At 38.8% G+C, this 22,832-nt stretch overlaps 1 protein-coding gene across 1 annotated transcript in view; it reads left to right on the top strand.

The window, feature by feature from the left end:
• The first annotated feature begins 10,896 nt into the window (after nt 1-10,896).
• Nucleotides 10,897-22,832, top strand: part of sbb (scribbler) — a 110,180-nt gene continuing 98,244 nt past the window's right edge. Inside the window, exon 1 of the mRNA XM_089261545.1 lies at nt 10,897-13,107. The gene's annotated coding sequence lies outside the window, so the exon portion shown is untranslated. The remainder of the gene's footprint in view (nt 13,108-22,832) is intronic.

The raw sequence follows: 22,832 nt of genomic DNA, 5'->3' as shown, positions 1-22,832 counted from the left end.
TAAATATTTAATAAACCATTACGTTCGCTGGAATTTAAATATTTATTATATTTATTATCTCTGGCAAATTGCGTTGCGAGTTTGTAATTATTTTCTTGCATACTTTTTGGAGCAATTTGTCAGCTCAAATTTCGCTTTATCTGATTTGAATTTTTTTTATCGTGAATATTTATATATTTATATAATTTATTTTATAAAATTCGGTTTTACAGTGAATTTCATTTCATGCAGATTATTTTTTTATGAATTGTGCATGAACTCATTATTTTGTGTTTTATTTTATTTTATTTTTTATTTTTTTATTTTTATTTATTTTATTTTTTTTATATAGTTTTATTGCAGCTTTTGCCGTAAACTCTATAGCGCATTTATGAATTTTTTATTTGGATTTTAAATGCAAAAAATATACTATATTTATATGTATTTATGTATGAATATATTTATATATTTACTGTAGTAATTATTACAATTAGGGAAGATCAGATTCAATAAACGCGACTGACGAGAAATACACAGTTACTCAATGCGCAATACTAATGTATGTATGTAATGTATATTATACATATGTACAAATACTCATCAATTAACTTTAATTGATATGGATTTACGAGAAACCGTTCAGAAGCTGGTACGCATATGTTAAGCTGCTTAATATGCAAGGCTTTTCACAAAGGCTAATAGTTTCCTAGAAATGTATTAGCCATTGATTTATATAGCTTAAACAACCTTTAATGATGTTTAAACATCTCAAGTAACTTAATTCCCCTTTCCTATTATTCATTAGTCTAAAGTTTAGAGTCTAAGCTTCCTTTACCTATATGAAGTATGAGCTTTCATGAACTTTAAAGCTTAATGCTTGACTTGGGTCGGTTTTTCTAAACCTTATGGAGTGCGGCTTAAAAGCTTATCGATATATACAATTATTGGCAACACTGTAACCTGAAGCTATTACTGAAATAATCTAAATCCGAATCTATTCGTTGAGCCTTTCCAAAATTGAATATCTTAAAGCAGTCAGGCGCTTTAAAAAGCTTATCTCCTACAACATATCGTCCATTGTTTATGCTGCCCATTTTCAATTAAGCTCAACTCGAGTGCAAACGTAATTCTTTTGCATGTAATGGAGCTGACAAGTTGCAAGGGCCGCACAGAGGTGTGGGGAGGGGAGACCATACGAGCATGTGACAATCAGTAATCTAGCCTGGCCACACACACACACACACATATACCTTTGCAATACCGAATGTTCGCCTGAAACTTGACTCGGGACTGATTTCATTTTCGTAATTACCTCACGCGACGGCAAACTCTGTGCCTCTGCCTCGGCCTCTGCCTCGGCCTCTGCCTCGGCCTCTGCCTCTGCCTCTGCCTCTGGCTTTACCTGTTATTGGCCAGTTGCAGGTGTCTGCAGGTGTTGTGGCTGCGGCTTAACGAGTTGATTAAATGCTGTAATTGATGAAATTGCGCTGCGAACGCGCTGCTTTCAAGGTGTAAATGGACGGGACTTTGGGCCCCCAAACATTGCCGCCAGTGTACCAGTGCAGGGATAAACATGTCATTGTCATTAGAGGGCGTGGCAGTCGAAAAAATAAGTAGAAGGGTTACGAAGTTATGCGACTGGACAGTGCGCATCAATCAAATAAGCACGAAATGCACACGTTTTCATTTATAAATATTTGCGGCAAGGGTCGCACGACTACACAAAAGGCCGGCAGTGTTGTTGTTGTTGCTGTTGTTGTTGTTGTTATTCTCTGTTCCTCTGTTAGGGTTCGCTGTGCAGCCAAAAGGCAGAAATAAAAAATGATTTAAAAATTGAAAGGATTATGGGGCGAGCAAGAGCAACAGCAACGAAGCGCGTTAATGTTGATGCCGCCGCGGGGCAAGCAGCAAAAAAAAGGGTCGCAAAAAAGGCAAAGGACTGAGAGGGCGGGAGAGAGAGAGGAGAGGGCGAGGGAGCAGGAGAGATGGTGTGAGCGGCGCTATAGATCTGACTGGGCAGAGATATATACATATATATATATATGTAATCAGATATACATATATATGTATGTATATATATATATATATATATATATATATATATATATATATATATATATATATATGTATATCTCGCTGGTGTCGCTGTCAGTCAAACAAAACTGTGCAAAAATCAACGAGGCAAATGCGAAACAAAAAGCCAGCGCCGACAGAGGGAGGGAGAGAGAGAGAGAGAGAGAGGGAGAGCCAGATGAGGAAGGACAACACAACATAGCGACTGTGTGTGTGTGTGTGTGTGTGCCTGTGTGTGGGCAGAGGCCAAACACTGTTGTTGTTGATGGTCAACAATATAATTTGAACAGGAATGAAAAGTAAACGCGGCAAAACTGGGCGGATACTCCGCAGCTGCAGCTTATATTACATCACAGTGTGTGTGTGTGTGGGTGTGTGTCCTGCGGGCATATCAAATATTATATATTTATATATACATATACAAAAAAACGTGCAACTTTTGTATAAATCAAATCAAATATGTGAACAAAATGTTTTCGCAGTTGTCGTGAGAGCACAAATCAGCTTTTATGACAATTTCTCTGCACAGTTTTTTGGCAGATCTCACAGTGGAACAGTGGTTGACAAATGAGAAAATATAGACAATGTTTAGCCATGAATATTTTATAGAAATAAATGTAACTTCATGGAGAGGCAAGAAAACTTTTTTTCCGTGTTTCGTTTTAGTTTGAGAGCAGGGAAAAGTCGAATCTGAAAGCGAGAGCAGGTCGAATATGTTATGAATATTGTGTAATAAAGTAATATATATATACTTTATATACTATTTATTGTTCATATTATCTAGATAAAAGTTAAGTCTTGCATAAATGTTTTTTTTTTCTTTAGTTTTCTAAAGAATTCTTAGAGTTATCAGAATATGAATATAAAGAACTTGCTTATATTCATATCAGATAATATCTCTCTGTCCTCCCCTCTCTCTCCCTCCTGCTTTATCATATCAGATAGATATCTCTCGCGCTCTCTCTCCCCTCTCAGAGAGGGGGAGAGGAGAAGCCCTCGAGAGAGGAAGAGAGCCTCTCTCTTTTTCCCCTCTTCTCTCCTCTCTATCTTCGCAGTCTCTCTCTCGCTCTCTCTTCTCGTCTCTCTCTCTCTTCTCTACCGCTATCTCTCCTCTCTATCTATCTCCTCTCTCTCCCTTTCTCCCTCTCTCTCCCTCTCTTCAATTGTCACTAGGCTAATAGTTTCCTAATAGATAATTCCCCTATTTACCATGCACATTAGCCAAATATTGGGTCTATAACTAAAGCCACTGTGAAGCACACTTACAAATTACATATGCTTAATGTACATACATATGTACATACAGATATATCTGCCACTTACGCTGTCTGTCCAGCACACATACATATATACTATATATTTTGATATGTATAAAAGTTTTGTGCTGGGGGATTTAGTGGAGCTTCAGCTCCTGTTGGCTGCTGTGAAACAGCTGCCATTGCTGCCTGACCAGGCTAGCAAAACTCAATTTATTGTTAAGCGCCGCAGGGCCACTGGCCGTAGCTGCCTTGGCTACTGCTGCCCGCCGCCCGCCCACCTCCTGCCGGCGACTCTCTGACCCAGCCCCCCTCCCCTTTACCCACTTTGCTCTGTTCAGCAATTTTCTATAGCTTTTGGTTTTGGCTTTCGCCTTGTGGTTGTTTGTGGGTTTTGGCTCCTGATGCGGTTCGCATTTTTCTGTCTTGCTGCCGACTACTGAAAATTGAAAATCATAATCGCATCAACTTTAACAGCAGCAGAAAAGTTGATTTGCTTTTCTCTTTGCTTTCGCTCGGCAAACTTTTTGCGTCTCGGGCGAGCGCCTTCAAGTAGGCAACGAAATGGCCAGAAAAGTTGCCCAAAAACATTCCTAGCCAGATAATTTGCACTGGATTAGTGGGGCCAGAGTGGTATACAAAAGGTAGTAGTTGTTGTTGTTGTGTGTGTGTGTGTGTGTGTGAGTGAGAATGAGTTTATGGTCAGTGGCTGGTTAACCTTTTGCCTTCACTTATTCAGTCTGTTATCACGCTCGGCGCATAACAATGCGCCCATTTAAAGTTTAGCTGAAGTGCATTTAACAAGTTTTATTTGTTGATAGAGCTTTTTGGAAAGTTGTGAAAACACATGCAAGCCGGCAGGCTCTACGAATAGTAGCTTTCATAAGCTCTGAATAACATGAAAGCACATTAAAAGCTGACTTTAATTGATACAAGTTTAATTTAACTAAAACTTACGAAAAAACAAGGTAATGAGTCTTTCATAGTTTAACTTATATTTAGTAGAGAACAAAATTCTATAGCTTAGCTCCTAATGAGCTTATTTATGTAATTTACAGCCTTTATTTGCTATAAGCATAATACTTTGCCTGATATTCCTGAAAGTAGATGAAGCAGAATCTCAGCTTAATAATTAATAATAAGAGAATAAATAAATTAAAGATAGTTATCACAAAAAAGTCACAGAGAAGCTAATAAGAGAATAAATAAATTATTGATAGTTATCACAAAGGAGTCACAGAGAAGCTCTCAGAAGGATAAATTGCGTCAATCGTAAGCTTATAAATGATAATTTCAAGATAAAAGCTCACAAAAGCTCAAAGTTCCATATACAAACAAAATTCAAACCTATTAATTTGGCCGTTAGTGCATGTAATTGCTTTAAGTTTCCATTGCTAGTTAGTAAAGTACTCAAAAATTTAAAACTTCTCTTTATTCTAGTGAATAAGTTCATGCTTTTATATAAAGTTCATTATTTTATCTGAAAGCTTTCCACAACAACAGAAAAAGTTTCCTTGCAGCTTTTAGTTCAATAAGCTGTCGTAAAGCTTTGCTTTACTAGCCACCAAAATTCTACATAAGACTCTTTGAGCTGCTATCAGCTGGCACCGCATCAAAAATTCGCTGCACGCTCAACTGGAGGCGACTCGAGTCACATAAAACAATGGCGTGCAACATAAACAGTAAACTGGCAACAACAACAACAACACCAAGAAGAAGTTTTTAGCTCAAGTGACGTTAACTAGTTGGCTGCTGGCGGGCAGCTCCAATGCTCCTCTGCCGCTGCCACTGCTGCTGCCGCTGCTGGCTTTAAAGTTGCCAAGTTATTTGCCAGCAATCAGAATCAGTGCAGGCCAAACAACTTGCCGCAAGCAGCCGGCTGTGGCATCGCATCGTATATTAAGTGGCTCGTCTGCACTCTCCAGTTGCGCTCACTTAGCGCTGCCCGTCTGTCTGCTGCAACATGATGTGGCAAGTTCTGTTCCTGTTTGCCTCGTACAGCGCTTTCTGCTGCGTAATTGTTGATTTTATGCGTACAGGCAATGCCATTAAGTCTTTGCAACATTCTGGCTACCGTTGTCAGCGTGAAATGCGTCGAGTGGACATGCAGCACCACGAAGACACGGCCAGCAATTAAGTCAAACCTGTACCACAAATGGCAACGGCAACAGCAGCAGCAGCAGCAGCAGCAACAGCATCGAGTTGCAACCTACTTGTTCGGCATTCACTAATTAATGTCAATGTCAAGTGGTGCAAGCAATTGAAATCGCTTAGGATCAAATCCAATGCCAATGCAACGAGAGCTTGCAGCTAGGGCATCGAATTAAGTTGCCAGGCAGTTTAGCTGGAGGCTAAAGCAGAGCTTTTAAACGCACGCGTTCATTGTTGACTAATCACTGTCCAGGTCAAGTCTGCTGCAAGTGCTAAGTCTGTGGTATGTTACAGCGAACTTGCCAGACACTTTAACATGCATTGTAAAAATTGATAGGGAAACAAGTATCCAGAGAGCTCTAGCTTTAAAGCCATTAGGCTTAAGGTAGATTAAGCTTACAATGTACTTTGACATGCATTGTAAAAATAAACACAAAATAATCACAAATATTTAGTCTACAAAAATATCCTTTAACAGCTCAATTGCAATCACTCTGCCTCTCACGAACTACTCCACAAATAATTAGATATCAATGCGAATAACTGTCATAAACCACTTTAGGCACTTAATTAATCCAATTAAAGCCATATTGGTATTTGCGATCAAATTAAAAAAACAAAACACAACAAAAAAGAACGAAATTCGAGCCTGCACAAATAATGAAATTAATTTGTTGAATAATTACAAGCTGGGCAATAACACAAGTGAACTCATTATGTAATGAACGGTCCTTTTCGTACGGTAAAACACACACACACACCACACACACAGGCGAACAGCAACAAAACAGAAAGCGGCGAACATCATAATAAAAATAACATTAAAGTGGCAAGGCAAAAGGGATCATAAAAATGAAATCAACGTATTAACTACATGGCAGACAGCAGCGACACACACACGCACGCACACACGCACACGCACACAGACACATTTATAGTCATAACAAGCTCACGCCATATCCTCATCCAGCAGCTGGGCAGATAAAACGCAACGAAATAAAATCAATTCAAATAAAAGCATAAATACGACCACAGGAAATGAAAATGACGATGACTCCGTTGCCTTTACACTCTCCCTCTCACACTCTGTCACACACACACACACATACTCTCTCTCTCTCACTCATCCAACCATTCGCATACGCAGCACCCAAAAAGCTGGCTGGCCTCCCACCCTCAAGGGCTCGGCCTGCAGATGACTGTAACTGTTCGAGCCCGAGGGGCAGAAAGAGACGGGTGGAATGGGTGTGTCGGCAGCAAGGGGGCGAGAGCAGTGCAGAGCAGGACGAACTGAGCTGAACATGTAAGCGCGCATTTTACGGCACAAGCATTTTCGCTTAATAAAATGTTAAGTGGGGGAGAAAAAGGGCGGCAGACAAAAAGCGACAGCGCCACTGTGAAGTTGACTGTGCGTGAATGTGAGGCAAAAAGGACTTACCGAGAGAAACGACAAATAGACAGACAAACAGAACGCCCAACTGTCAGTCAGACAGACAGACAGACGGACAGACAGACTGACTGGCAAGCCAAGCCAAGCCAGGCCAAACCAAGCGAAGCAGTGGGGCAGGCAGAGTCGTAAAATTATATTTACAACACAAACAAAGCTGTCGACAAGGCAGCAGCAGCAGCAGCAGCAGCAGCAACGCCAGCAGCGACTGCGACGACAAGAGCGAAGCTGAATACAATGATAAGCATGAAGCGGATGAGAGACCTACACACACACACACAAACACACACACACACACATACACAGGCAGACATTCTGTTACACGTACACGTGCGCCCATACTCTTCACCCGTCTCCCTCTTACACTCCTACTCCCACTCTTCAATAAAACTTGAAGCGCCTGCAAAAAGGGCGCCGTGTGCTTTGTTGAACGTCAGGCAAGAGATGAGACCGAGGCGCCCAGCAATTTCCCGCACTCAAAAAATAACAATGGCGCGTTGAAAATATCCGCTTCCGCTACCGAAGGCACAAAAATACAAAAAATAAAAGAAAAGACAAAATCTATGCTAGCACGAGTGAGAGCGAGAAAGAGAGAGACAGCACACACACCCACACACACACACGCAGGACGGCAAGGCGCAGAGCAGCTGCGACTTACGCTGTAGTCTGCTTTTTTGGCTAAACGGCGAGCGTGCGAGTGAGACAGAGCATAAAAACGCCAGAACGTGCGACTGGCAAACGCAACACTCCAAAAATACCAAAAAGATGAAGAAAAAAATATAAAAAAAAAGTTTAATTCAATTTAAGCACAATGAAATCATATTTTGCAACAAAATGTACAAAATTCAGTTTTGGCCCATGGAAGCTGACAACTTGAAAATGCTTTTCATTTGCTCGACTTTATGTGTGTGTGTGTGTGTGTGTGCGTGTGTTGAGTGTATGTTTGAGTGTAGTTGAGTGTGTATTTACGTAGCTTTGCCAGCTGGCAATTCCATTTCTATTAGCATTAGCTGGACAGCCAAAACATCGTGTGGCAGGTATATTTATGTGTGTGTGTGTGTGTGTCTGTGTGACTGCTGCGGGTGTTGTTTGGATAGCCATGCGACTAGAATATGTTGGCATAAATATTTATACGCTTGCAGCGCCGACACAAACACAGACGCAGCCGACAAGCCAAAGCACAAATATGCAAAGCTCTCAAGCTACTGTGTGTGAGTATTTGTGTGTGTGCGTATGCATGACTTTGGCTTATGTGCACAGTGGAAACTCATTGGAGCGAACAAGTGCGCTTACACAAAAAGTTTGATTGAATTAGTATTGGTTGAAAATTAAATATACAAATTAGAGTAACATAAAAAATTCATAACATATATAGATATACAGCAATGTTATTTCTTTATTAAAAACATTCATAAATATACGTAAAAAAAAATACTGAACATAGTTTTATGACATACAAAAAATAAATTACAAAAATCTTTACAAATTATGTTTCTTATAAAACTTCAAGCACTAATGCACTCTCACTGCTTCTCTTACTCTTATTTTTTTGCTCTTCGCACAGTACAGCTTGTGCTCTTAATTAAATTCACGATGTGGACTTGACTGTATGATGTAGTCTTTGCTGTGCATGAGTGCGGCTGTGTGTGTAGAGTGTGAATATATGTATTGTGTATGTGTGTGACTACTTGAAAATCACATTAAGCCCGCTGGCATAGCTCTGCCACCAAGTAGGCAGCCAAGGATGTATGACTGACTAACCGTATCTCTCTTTATCTCTTCATCTCTCCCGCTCTTCTTCTGTTTGACTGTCCAATTGTTGTATTTGCAAATGGCAACTTGGACCTCAGTGGTTGTTGTTGCGCCTTTTGCCAGTTTTTGCGATTGTATGTGTGTGTGAGTGTATCTTGTTTATTATTCATGCTGTGTGCTCCTTTGCACCATTACAAGGTCCTTGTGGCTGACGCTGCGCTCTGTTTAAATGGCGCATAAAATATTAATGGCTTCATTAGCATTCGCACAAATTTCTCATAATTACATAATCAGAAGGGGACTCACAGGGCGGCTAAAAGGGGGAGCTGAATCGAAAACGATGTGCAACATTTTGTGGCAACAAAGCCGCTTTATAGTATGAATTATATACAGTTTTCCGCAAAACTGTACAGACGCACAAAGCCTTTTTGGCCAAATTGAGGTCCCTTTGCTGGGCAACGCACTGAGCCGTTAAGTGGGCGGCCATGGGGAGGAGTTCAAAGTGACAGCAAACATTTTGCCTATGAGCTGGCCGGGATTTGAAATATTGCCGTGCGCGTTCGAAAGCAAGAGACAGCTAGAGACAGAGCGAGCGAGTTGAATGAGATGGCAAGCAATAAAATGAAAAATATTTGAACTTTAGCAAAAAGCGCACAAGGATATCAATTCCCAGAAGCATACAAAAATACACAAATGCATGTGCCAGCATGTGTGCGTGTGTATACAATGTGTGTGTATGCGTAGTCAAATCCAACTAGAATCAGAATCACAGCAATAAAATTGAAAGAGCGTGCACGAATGCCAATAGAAAACAAATAGCAAGGAGAGGAGAAGCAGAGGCGGATGGGCTCCACAGTATATTAGGTTGAAGCACAAACAAGTTTTTTTCGGCACACAAATGGGACATAAGAGGCAAAAAAAAAGAAGGAGGCGAAACGAAAAAGAGACGCTGAGAAAGGACGAAGGCAACGACAGACAACGTTTAATTGCCTTTTTGCCTCAATGGCAGCAAAGGCGAATTTAAAATGAGAAACAAAATCAACAACAACAATAAGAACAACAATAACGACAACATTGATGAGTGATTCGTGTCAAATTCAGCAAAGCTTTAGAATGTGTCATCCGATATGTAATAAGCTAGAGCACGTGTCCTGTGAAAGGAAAACAATATTAAGGCAGTCAAAGTTACACAAAGGTCAAACGGAACATTATGGCTTTATTTTGCGCCTAATAAATCTCATTATGTCATTATATGCTCGAGCAACAACAACAACCATAACAAGAAACAGCAGAGGTAACCGAAACAGCAGAACAAAAAATAAATAGTAGCCGCTAACTGCGCTGTCGGCTTCGTCGTCGACGTCGCGTCGTTGAAACGGCAACAGCCAAACGACATGCCAATCAGTAATCAATCCGCACGCACATTCACAACGAGGACGTCGCCAGCTCTGCCGCGCGCTCTCTTCTTCAACCAAAAACAATTTGCTAAGGCAGATATGAGTAATTACAATCGTATGAAATACCAAATACCCTGTATGCTCAAGAGAGCAACTAGTTTCGTCCATATGAAAAGAATTTTTAATTATTTGATTAAATTAAATGTGGTTTGTTTTGCTTAAATCAATACAACACAAAAATAAACAACTATTTGTTATATATGTACATATGTCTTCATTTTCGAATGCATACTTCTTATTGGAGTCGTATTGGTCTGGTTGTCCCAACCTAATGTTGCCAATAAGAAACTCTACAAAAGGAGCACCAGCAATGCTGGCAAGTGAGACCACACGACGTCACAGTAAACAAAATGAAAAGAGATAAACATAGAGCAGCACTGCGCAACATGGCGTCAGCAGCAGTCAGTGGCACTGTCGTTGAGCGCGAGCGAGAACGAGAGCGCCCAGAGACTGAGCGCACAGCAAAAACGCCGCCATTAAAGAAATTCCTCTCAGAGAGTGCGACGTGTATATGTATGGGAATGCTTTCGTGTGCGGCATGCGTGTGCAAATGCCGCAGAGTTGTCGACTCACAAGCGGGAAAACCCAATAATTAGTCAAGTTAAGTTATACACTAAATTTTAGACAATACGATCATATTTATAATACCTTAAAAAATAGTTAGATTACAGCAGTTTGAAAGTTCGTGGTTTTTGTTGCCAGTTGGTTGGATTGTTTACTTGAAGACTTTGGTTGACAACCCTGGCTTGCGCGCCGCTGTGTTGCCAGCGAGAGCCGCTCAATTTATGCGCTTTTTGTACGCGTTGCTCCTTCGTGGCGGACAGTACGGATGAAACACTGTCGACGCAAACTAGGCGAAAAGTTCTATGAGAAATAACAAAAAAAAAAATATAAAAAAACAATCCAACATTTTTAGCATAAATTGTGTGCTAAACCATACGATTTCCATGAGCAAATAGGCAAAGGTAGTAAATCATATTTCATGCCTCACAATAATTTATACAAATAATAGTGCTCATGTGTGTGTGTATGTGCGTGTATTTGAGTATTAATTTATTCAAACAACACAATAGCAAAAAGTGTTAAAAAAAAATGTCTTGCGTCTATGCCAACTTCTCTTCGTGTTCGCCGCGACGCGTCTTGTGTTTCTCGGTGTATTCGTGTGTGAGTGTTTGTCTGTTTGTGTGCATGAGTGTTTTAAGCAATTAACCAGCAGCAGTGTAGAAATGCCAAAAACGCATTAAAAATTATTACTCGTTGGCTGTCTGTCATTCACAAGAAACAGCAAAAGCAACAACAACAGCAACAATACACAAGTGCTTTTTGCCGCCGCTACTCATAAAACAAATTACCCACTTGGGCTTGACTGTTATGCGTGCGTGCGTATGTGTGTGTATATATTTATATATATATATATATATAAATTTGTATATGTGTGAAAAGAGCAGCGTAATCATCATCAGCAGTCGCTGACTGACACAAGCAAAGCTACAACTACATTCATACATATACATATATACATACACTACTATACACGAATACTGATGCAAACAAAAAAGTAGTAAGCAGTCGCCGCAATAGTAGTAAAACGGCCAAAAAGGCAGTGGCAATATGTTGCCACCAACAACAAAAACAACAACCACAGCAGCCGTATAATACCGGAATAAAATTTCTATACAGCGCGCTTGTCGACGTCGTGGTCGTCGTCGTCTTCTCTCACATGAACTGTGCATATGTATGTGTGCATTGCTCTTGCTCTTGCTCTCGCTCTCAGCTGCTCTCTGTCGCTCTTGCTTTTAATGGCTGCAGTGAGCGACAGTTTTTTATTTTTTTTCGGTTATAGCAACAATGTTGGGCAGCAGAAGCATCGCGCAGCGAAGTTGTTGGCGTTAAGGCAAATGTTTGTGTGTTTGTAAATGCGATGCATATACATGTATGCGTACATTTTGTATAGTTGTGTGTGTGTGAATATGCGAGTTTTTTATGTTTCGCACAAACATTGCGGTAAAAGAACGCCGACAAACGTTCGTCGCTGGTCGCTTAGTCGCTCTCACTAATTGTGACGTCTGCGCGCGTGCGTCAAGTCGGTCGGTCGCTCCGTCTATTTGTCGTTCGGTCCGTCGGTCGGTCGTTTGGTCGGTCATTTCGTTGTACAACTAACTCCCCCGTGTATTTTTTACTTCAATTGTGTATGCCTGTGTGTGTGTGTGTGCGCGCGCTCCAAACATACTCACACACTCGCACACACAGCTTCGCCGTTCGCGCGCTCTCGCTCTCACACAAAGTGCCGTTTTTGTATTATTTGTAGAAGAAGAAATAAAAAAGAAAACAACTAACCTCATATAAAAGTTCATGCAGTGAAAAAAACAACCAAGAAAATTTGCCAGAAGCATATTTGTCAAATAAAAAAAGTAATAACAGAAAAAAAAAAATTAAAAGAGTGTGCGCAATCTGTACCCTTCTCGCTCTTGCTCTTATATAAATGGCAAATAATTCTTGAGATTGGATACAACAACAACGACGTGAAAAAGGAAAGCTCTGCCTACAACAACGAAAATTTGTGGATTTACATTTCCTGTGTGCAGCAGCAGCAGCACCAACAACAACGCCTTCGTCGGCGTTTCTTTTGTGGATTATTACTACCTAAAAACCGCTGCTCACTTTGCGGGCCGCACTCTCTCACTCAGTCGCTCTCTGTCGCACGCGAGTGCAAGGGTCGCTGCGCGAGCAAGCCAGAGCCAGCAGGCAACGAAAATCCTCGTTCGCACCTTGCTCCCCACCATTCTCTCTCATACTCCACTCTCACCCATCCACTACTACTCACCATTCTGCGTCTCTCCTCCCCTAACGTCGCTCACTGCCGTCGCCGCCAACAACTGAAAACAACAAGAACGGCAACAACAACAACAACAGCGGCTGCATGCTGTCGTCTATGAAGCAGGAACGAGCATATCAACAGCAGAAATTGCGATTATTTTGGATTTATAAAAAGGCAAGTAAGCAAACCTAACCAAACACTTCTTATACATACATATGCATGTGTGTGAGTATGTATGAATATATGAGTGAACGTCTCTCTGTGTGTATGAATGTATGTGTGTGTGTGTGTGTGTGTACATGTGTATATTTGTTTAATGTGGCATGCTATAAATCCCAAAAGACGGCCCCCCGCCGCCTCACGTTTCGCTGTTGTGCGTGGAAGCGAGATAGTTGGCTGCGTGTGGCAGAGCGAGAGCGGGCAAGAGAGTAAATTGATTTCCAGTTTGATTAATTGCCGCTTGCTGCTGCTGCTGCTGTTGCCGTTGCTGCGGGGCGCATGTTTCTTTTTTTTTCGTTTTTGATTTTTTTTCTCTCTTGCCTCAAGTTAATGCCAATTAAGGTGTTTCAATTTAAGCCGATTTGTAATTAAATGGGTTTTTTGTTTGATCTGACCTCCCGGCACACCCGGGCAGCCCGCTGAAGCGATTAGAAATCGTCAGGCGGCTGCGCAGCAATTTGCCCATAAATATGTATAAACATGCTAAAAACATGTCAAAAAAATTGCCATTTTCAGATTTATGGCTGATGATTTAAATTGTTGCGTTTCGTATTTTTGTTGCTTGTCGCGCTCATTAAACGTGGGAAGTTTGCTTTTTAAGTATTTAGGGAATTAAATATTTCCCCCGTTGCTATTTGCTATGTGTGTGTATATGTGTGTGAGCGGCGGTGACAAGCAAATGACGGCTCATTGAGTTTTTATTATTACGAATTTAAAGTACGCGAACACACTCACACAAATACACACAGTCTGTCACACACACGCACTCACACTCGCTAAGAGAAATTCCCATAAAAGGGGCGTCGTCGACAAACAAAAGGGACGAACAGAGCAAATACATGCATAAATACAAATGAAAAAGGAATCACGCTGCCTAATGAAGCCTGCGGCGCGCAGCGCAGTCAGGTCGGCCATGTTGGGGAGTACGAAGTGACTAAACGACGAAGCGACCAAACGACCGACCAAACGACGAACCGGCCGAAAGACGAACGATAAACAAAACCGTGTGCGCTGTTTGAGAGAGAAGCATTGGAGAGGGAGGAATAGGAGGACAAAGCGCACGTAGCCCACTCAGCTCCCTTTTGGGCGCCGCGTTCGTCGCTTTCTCGCTCGCTCTCGCACTCAATCACTTTGCCTGTTTGGCCTGTTCTAGCGCACAGAGAATTGGCTTCTGCTGTGTTGCGTGTTTTTGTTTTTGCTTTGATAAGTTCTTGCCTGGGCGTGTTTTGCATTTAGTTGAAATTATGAAATTTCAACACTGAGTAAGTGTGTGTGTGTGTGTGTGTGTGTGTGTTGTGTCTGTGTGTGTATATAAGTACAGCAAGTGGTGTTTGTGTTTATGATAAAGACATTTATTTTCTTAATGACTTATGACTGTGCAATTCGCTTACGTTTGCCATGCGAATAAAGATAAAGAATAATTGAAAGTTTTTTCTATTTCTTTTACAATTATTAAAGGATTGATTTTTAATGAGTTTTTAGTAGCACGCTTTTAAGGGTGCTGTAAAGATTCTGAATTGAATATGATTTATAGATTTAATACTTGTTATGTAATCGTAATCAAGAGCGAAAATATGGCTGTTGTGCTCTGCATAAAACTTATCAGCTGCGCATAGCGTGGAAACTGTTTTCAGGCATTTACATATTATATATAATGTACATACAGTATATTAATCTAACTATTCATATTAAAATGTTTTCATAATGTTGGGTCTATCACTATTTGGCATCATTCATTTATAGAGTTTTTGTTTTGTTTTTGTTTGTTATTTTTGCGCTGTCAGATAATTAAACAAACGAACTGCGTTAAACGCTCTATAAACAAACATAATGAAACAGAACAGCAGCAGCCGCAACATCAGCTAGTCATCGACTGTAGATGGCGCTACAGATACGGCCAGAGATACAAGCAATAGATAGACAGATACAGAACAGCAGCAGTAGCAGCCAGCGCACAATTAAGCATCTATTAGACGCGCTCTCTCGGTCATAACATTAAAAATGCTTTACAGCGAGTAGGCCGCAGTAAGAAGGCAGCTAGCCAGCCCCTGCCCCAACCCCAACCCCAACCCCAGCCCCAGTCAGCCAGCCAGCGAGCTGAGCAACCGCAAAAGCTAGCTAAATCCAAAGTCACACAAAAAAAAAAAAAAAAAAAGAAACAAAAGCAACACAAGTGGCGGTTGGGGTTGAAGTGTGAGTAGAGAGGGGGACAGGCATAGGCAGCGGAGGGAGGGTGGCTTGGTGGCGCGCACAATCGTGACGCCAACTTAGTTACGGTCATTAGCACCAGCAGCGCCGGCAGCGACAGGCCAAAGCTGCCTGCCTATGCTCTATATGCATGTATTAAACACACATACACACACACACACACATACAGGGACTGGCACGCACACAGGCATACATAATAATTTGTCACACTGTCGGAGTCGCTGGCAAACGCTGGTAAAAGTTGCTCCCAGCTATAACAGCAACAGCAACAGCAGCAGCAGCAGCAGTCAAGACTTGTACAAGATACATGCACAACTACACAGATACACACACACACACAGACACAGAGACACTCACACATACGTTAACTGACTTTTAGTTGGCGCATTGGGAGCTTTTGCCTTTTTCTGCAAAGTGTAATTGGCTTTGTTGATGTTGTTGTTGCTGCTGCTGTTGTTGTTGCTGTTATTGTTGTTGTTGGTTGTTTGGCATTTGCCACCGTTCTGCGCCTCGAGACGATAACAATTTGAACGCTACAAATGTGTCAATTGCCTGACAAAACATTCCATGCACACATACAATCACACATAAGCACACACACACACACACACCCATACGTGTTTGTACGTAAATATAATTATATTTAGTTAAAGACTTGGTTTGCCTGCGTCTAATCTTTGCTTTGGTGAGCATTGTCATTTGTTTTCGAAGCTTAATTAACATGCGAATCAACACGAAATGTTAATTTAGTGCTGTTAAAATTATGTTAACATTCAAATTGTCACATCATCACATATGAGAGCAGTTATTTAATGATTATTTATAACAGCTGTTGCTGCTGCTGTTAATATAAACATTAGAAGAGGTAAAAATGTCATTCTGTGCTGTTATTAGCTAGCTAACATAAGCATTTAGCCTAGCTAATGTTAATTGAATAGTATTGAGAGTAATTTAATAATATGCAAATGTTATTTACAGGCTGTTAGGTCGCTGTTGGGGTACTTCATGCAATTCAACTGTTTATTAAGCTTACGTTTTTTAACTTATTATCAATAACTGTCTGCCATAGATAACATTTTAATTTTGCTGTTGACACTCACATTAGCTAGTGATAAATTATTGAAATGTCTATTGCTTGCGCTTAATTTGCAACGAATTTTTTGTGATAACAGTTGAAGGACGTGCAAAAGATAATTAGGCCATATCACTGGCAATGCAACGCTGTTAAGCTATTCTTCGTTTTATGTTAGGCAAATTTCTTTCAATTGAAATCAACAGAGAATAGTTTAACATTTTTGTGCTATATTAACAGCTTTTAATAACAGTCACTTGGCATACATAATTATTCTTATTATGTTAAGCTTTAGTTATGTCACTGTTAGCTACTTTCAGTGTTCGATTTATGTTGACAGACTCCAATATTAAATGTTAAACAGTCTTGTAGAAACATTCTCTTATATACCGATCCATTCTACTTCTCACACAACTGCATACATGTACTACTCGACAATTTGGAAATGATTAAGTGGATTATGCTCAGAAATGGAAATTGAGCTGACTTCAGAATTATTTCAAGCGCCACTCGTATTCTGCTCCCTGTATTCGCGACTTGATATAAATCAGTCTGAGACACAAACAGAGCTATGTATGTGTGTGTATATGTGCATACATCTATAGAGATACGGCTCAGTCGCTTAAGTTGGGCCATTTGTCAGGGCCCCGCCTCGTCGACACGATTAAAGCAAATTGATTTGTTCAATTCTCATAAATGTCTGACAGTGACAAACGTTTTTTTCCAATTTTTATTTTATTTTTTTACTATTTTGTTGTTGTCTCTCATTTCAATACGCCCATGCAAAGTTTTAAGCTTGTAGCGAATTTCAATTGTGCAAAAGTGAACGACAATAAAATATATATACACTATGAGAGAATACTACTGAATGTTAAATAAAATGTTAACTAAATAATAGATGCAATAATCAATGATATCATAATAAATGTCATTACGATGTAAATGAAAACTAAAGAACAATTAAACTACAGGAAATAAATATCTATAATGAATGTAAATTGAATGTAAAGTGTTCTAAGAATACTCTAAATAGAATTGATTTGATTTCTAGTAATATAGTTCATTAAATTAATATACTCTAGCCAAAAGTGGATGTTCAATTAATTGGAATTTGATTTCATTTTATTTATTTATTTACTTTATTTTTATTTTATTTATTTTTTTTTTTTTTTTTTTTTTGCTCTACTTTAACCTCAGCATATAAATAAATTTTCTAGCATTCATTCTAATTGCGTTTAATCAATAACAATTTCAAATGCTATTCAGCTTGATGACAAGAGCTCATAAAAATGATTGTTGTTGTTTTTGCTTGCCACTTTAAACGAATCTCAAAGATTTCAGACAGTAATAAAATTGAACATTAAAGAAAACAGAAAAAAAAAAAAACTGAAAAATTCGTATTTTTATTTGCGAATTTGTACAACATTTCATAATAATAAATGAATGTTAAAGGCCGAACTGAACGTTTAAAAACAGAGCGAGAGAGAGAGAGATAGAGTGAGGTAGGGAGTGCTGTAGGGGCAAGGGAACATGATATGGCGGGTTTTTAGTAAAAACAAACAAGCCGCAATCAACAAGAGCGTCATTAAAAAAGCAAATTTCTGAACACGCTAAACACATGTAGAAAAAAAAAAAATAGCCAAGAAAAAAACAACAACAACAGCACCAGAGGCACGAAAGCGTTCAACGTTCACTAGATAATGTGGGCCAAGCAACAACAATAGCCACTACAACAACAACAACAACAACAGCAGTAGTAACAATAGCAACAACAACTAAAGCAACAAAAGAGACAACTACAATAAAAGCAGCAAAAACTCAATTTTCAGCAACAAGCGAAGCGACGAGACGCAGCGGCTGGCAAATTGATTGTGATGAGATCTTTTTTCAGTTTTTTTTGTTGTTGTTGAATACCCTGTAATTATAAGAAATCAGTAAAGAAAAGTGGGTATATGAAACAGAGCAGGCAAAAAATGAATCGATAATGCAAATATTTCAAATATTGAAAAACTATCTACAACCAAAATATACAGTTTAACAGTTAAAACATACAACTCTTTAGTACTGGGTATCTACGATCTGGTTATTCGTAGACTTGCGACTTTGCGTTTTTGCTCGCATATTTAAAAGTCAATGCGAAAATTGAGTTGAAGTTTGTGGCGAGTTTCTTTTGAGATACACACGCCGCACACACACACACACACTAACACACAGCCAATGCCAGGCGCACAAGTCAGAGATGTAAATTGACTGCTTTGATAATTAATTAATGCTGCACAGATACAGATACATTGCGAGCTATAGATACGACTAGAGGTACAGCGATATATGTATATATACATATATACATATAGATACAGATACATTTTAAGTTGTAGATTTTGAGACAGATAGAGATCGTCCATAAATACAGTTAGCGCTATTGATATAGATACAGATACAATAGCTATATATACAGTTAAAGATATGCAGATACATATCGGATTTGGTTATAGATACAGATACAGCTGAAGATGGAGATGAATAAATGGATATATATATATATTTATTCCCACTTTAGTTAGATACAACTACACCTATACCCAAAGATATAGATACAATTATAGCTATATCTATAGATACGGATCTAAAGATTGCTACAAATACATATACACCCATGCATACAGATCGAACTACAGCTACAGCAATATCTGATAGTATAGATAGATTTCAAGTTATTGATATGGATACAGATAGAAATAAAAAATTTCCATTAATATATTCAGCCATAGTCGCAGCTACTAACTAAGCTTTACATTTGCATATTAACAGAATAAGCAAACTCAAATGAAAGCGGCATAAAAAATATATTCATAAAAAAAAAAAATAAAAACAATTTAAACAAGTTGAATTTAAAGCGACAACTCGAAGCACAGATAACTCAATTTAACTCTGAATGGCAGAGGGTGTGGGGCAGGGGTGGGGGCAGCAGGGCGAGTCAACATTTGATAGCCACTAATTCATTGTTGGTGGCATAAAATGTGCATAAATAAAAGCAATTAATTATAATACGTAAATATTGCAAACATCACAATAAACAAAGCAACAACAATAAATAAAATTTAAAAAAAATATATATATTGAACAGAAAAAAAAAATGCAAAATCTGAATACATAAAAAGCCGATAAATGTAATTAATATTTATTTTCACATATCTCTGACAGCAACAAATTCCAAATGAAATACAAACAATTCCCGATAACATGCAATCAATAAAAAGAAAATGGCAAAAAAAAAAATACTGTGTGTGGGGAAAACTATGTGGAAAAGCCGTAATTATTCAGTTTGGCATGTGAAATGCAAATATTTCATAATTACAAATAAATAGATTGCAATAAATTCTTTACGGCTCTATGCACATAATTAAATCATGCAATTTGTCAGAGCCGGCGTGAGGGCCAGGTGAGAGTTGGCCATAAAATTTTCCACACTCAATTTTCAGCCCATTTTTAGTCTGGGATTTTATTGCAATAATTTAATCAGGCAATATTTGGATGGACAGCTCGTGATTGTACATAAAAAGGTTAACATTTTTATAGACTAACTATAATTATGATTAACATGAGTAGAAAGGATTGTCTGGATCTGTAGGGAGGGGTTTTCGAATAGACATATATATCTATATACATATATGTATAGTTTATATATGGTTGATAGACTCTGAAGCTTCAGCTCTTCAGCCCTGAATCATTTAGAAGGTTAATAAACGAAAAAAAAAAATAATAATCTAATAGATATTTCTTTCTATATATATGAATATATAGAAACATATATACATAATAGTTTTTTTCTAATGATATCTATTGCCATTGACGCCTTATACGCGTTCGTCAGAAAATTTGAATATGAATGCTTAAACATTGTGTGAACAATTTAAAGATCTTTTCAGCCTTATTTCGTTCATTCTGTTGGAATTCTCTTGAACATTATATTTCATTGCTAATTGACGGATGCTTTCAAATGACGATCATTCACATGAGATCTTTATACGCCTCTAATCGCATTTCTGGATAAATGCCAAAATGTGCGTTGTTAACATTTATACATACGTCCAATATACATATGTGTGAGTGTGTGTGTGTGTATAGATGTCTGTTATATCTTTCTCTTCTTTGTATCGGTATACATATCTGTATCTAAATTGCGATCGCTACACGCGCCGTCATTTGAGGCCAGAAATAGCAACACGCAAACGCCATGTGCTAAATTTAATTTAGCAGCGTAATCAAAAGCAAGAGACAACAAAAACAATGTGAAATATGAAAGCTAAAGCTACAGCGAAGCTTAGATGCTCTGGCTGAGACTATGTTAAGCCTATATTGGCGAGCTAACATAACTATGTTAGTGCTTGCAGAAATTTGAATTTGTCTAACATTGTGCTCAATGTTAATGTAAATGTATTTAAGCATAACTGCTGGAATAGTTATGTTAAAGATAACATACATATGCTCAAGGTAATTTTAACATAAAGCAAAGTCTTGATGTTAGACTAACCTAATGTAACTTTTAACATAGCTATGTTAATAGTGTGAGGAATTTTTTAATGTATTTATATACGGCTATTTAATGAGTCAATATTAAGTATACGTAAAGTTTTATGAACAAAATTTACACTATGAATATACTGTTAATATTCACATAGAAATTATAAATATATGCAGTTTAAATTTACTGGTAGCTCAGCTTGTCTGATGGACTCATTATTTTGTACTAATACATAACATTATATATTTTATAAATAAACACTCCTCAATTGTATTTTCAACAAAATGCTCATTTGTTATTCGCCAGCTAAGAATTGTGTATCAAGCCTATTAATGTAAACAATTCAATTAAATTGGCTTTATTAACAACAGACTCTTTATATAGAATAATTTGTTGGATTTACATAGTTGATTCTATGCCTAACGCCATTCACCTGGCGCCTTGGCCGAAAAGCAAATTATTAATCTTTAGGCCACACGGTTTTGGGCATTATGCCAGCAAGATTGATTTTACAATAATGTCTACATATATCTACTATATTTGTTTTCTTTTTTGTTATTTTTTGGATGTAAACAAAATGAACAAGAGTCATAAAAATGTATTCAATGGATACAGATGTATCTATGTCTCTCCATCTCCCTCTCTCTCTCTTTATATGGCTGGGCTTTTCGTGTATCTCATAAAATTCACGCTGTTTGTTTATTTTGCCAGCGGCCTTTTATTTATTTTTGTTTTCTTCTTCTACTGCTTGTGGCTCTTTCGCTCTTTTGTTATTGCATATTTATTTTGTTGTATGTCGTTTGTCTTGTTGTTGTTGTTGTTGTTGAATCGTCAAACGGCGCTGTCGGTTTTTCCTCTTCATCTTCAGCTTTATTCTTTTGTTGCGTCTGGGCGTGGCATTACAGTAATGAGCATGTTGGTAAGGGGGACGTGAGGGGCGCGCTCAGCATAGTTCATCAAGCGAAGCGTGCTTTTCAAATCAAGCAGCAAAAAGCATCTGCTAACAGCCTCTCTTCTCATGCCCCTCTTAGCATGACTCTCTTCATCATTATCCAGCGCTGCCTAACTGTTTGTCTGTCCGCTCTCTTTGCGTCTTTGACTGACGGTGACTTTTTTTTACGTTGTCTCCTTTGGCTGCGGCTTCGCTTAAATACCGAGCTAAGCGCCTTTTTTTTGCTGCTGTTTACTGCTGCAACAACAACAGCAACGAGAGCGCCCGCTGTGCTGCGCTGCTACTGAGCAAAACTTTTATGGCCAAGCGCTGAATACGGCGCTGACTGCGGCGCTAACTGCGGCGCTGTCACTGCCACTGGCACTGCTGCTGCAGCAGTTCTTCTCGCATATTTATTTTGATATCTTTTATGGTACTTTATTTGGCGGCTTAGCTACCCCGCCACGCAAATAAAACTCGCCAGTTTTGTTGATTTTATGCGGCCGCCGACAGCGCTGCTTGAGACGCGGCTGAATGTAAATAAAGCAGTGGAAGACAGAGATAGAGAGAGATAGCAAGGGAGTGGACAGACAATAACTTGAATATGTCTCGACTTTGACATGCCCTATAAAGCAGCTATGTGTATAGTTAGACTTATGCTCCTCCCTTGGAAAAATACATTAAAGAATGTATTTTTATCTCAAACTAACTGTAAATATTTATCTCTTAAGCACATGCAATATATTTGTGTTAAGTTAAACTTGTATAAGTTAATCTACCCTCTTAAGCCAACTAACTGCGCTCAGCCCTCATCATTTTTCTTCACCCTCTCTCTCTCTCACGCTCTCTCCCACATATCAATTCGGCTTAAGCTTTATGGCCATAAAAAGATTATGGCATATTATTTTATATTTTGCCTTAATTTATGTATTTTCTTATGAATT

The sequence above is a fragment of the Drosophila navojoa genome, chromosome 5, assembly GCF_054131105.1.
Source record: "Drosophila navojoa isolate 15081-1374.11 chromosome 5, UAZ_NAV_1.0, whole genome shotgun sequence".
In the NCBI taxonomy this organism is placed as follows: domain Eukaryota; kingdom Metazoa; phylum Arthropoda; class Insecta; order Diptera; family Drosophilidae; genus Drosophila; species Drosophila navojoa.
This window is presented reverse-complemented; position numbering and strand designations above follow the sequence as displayed.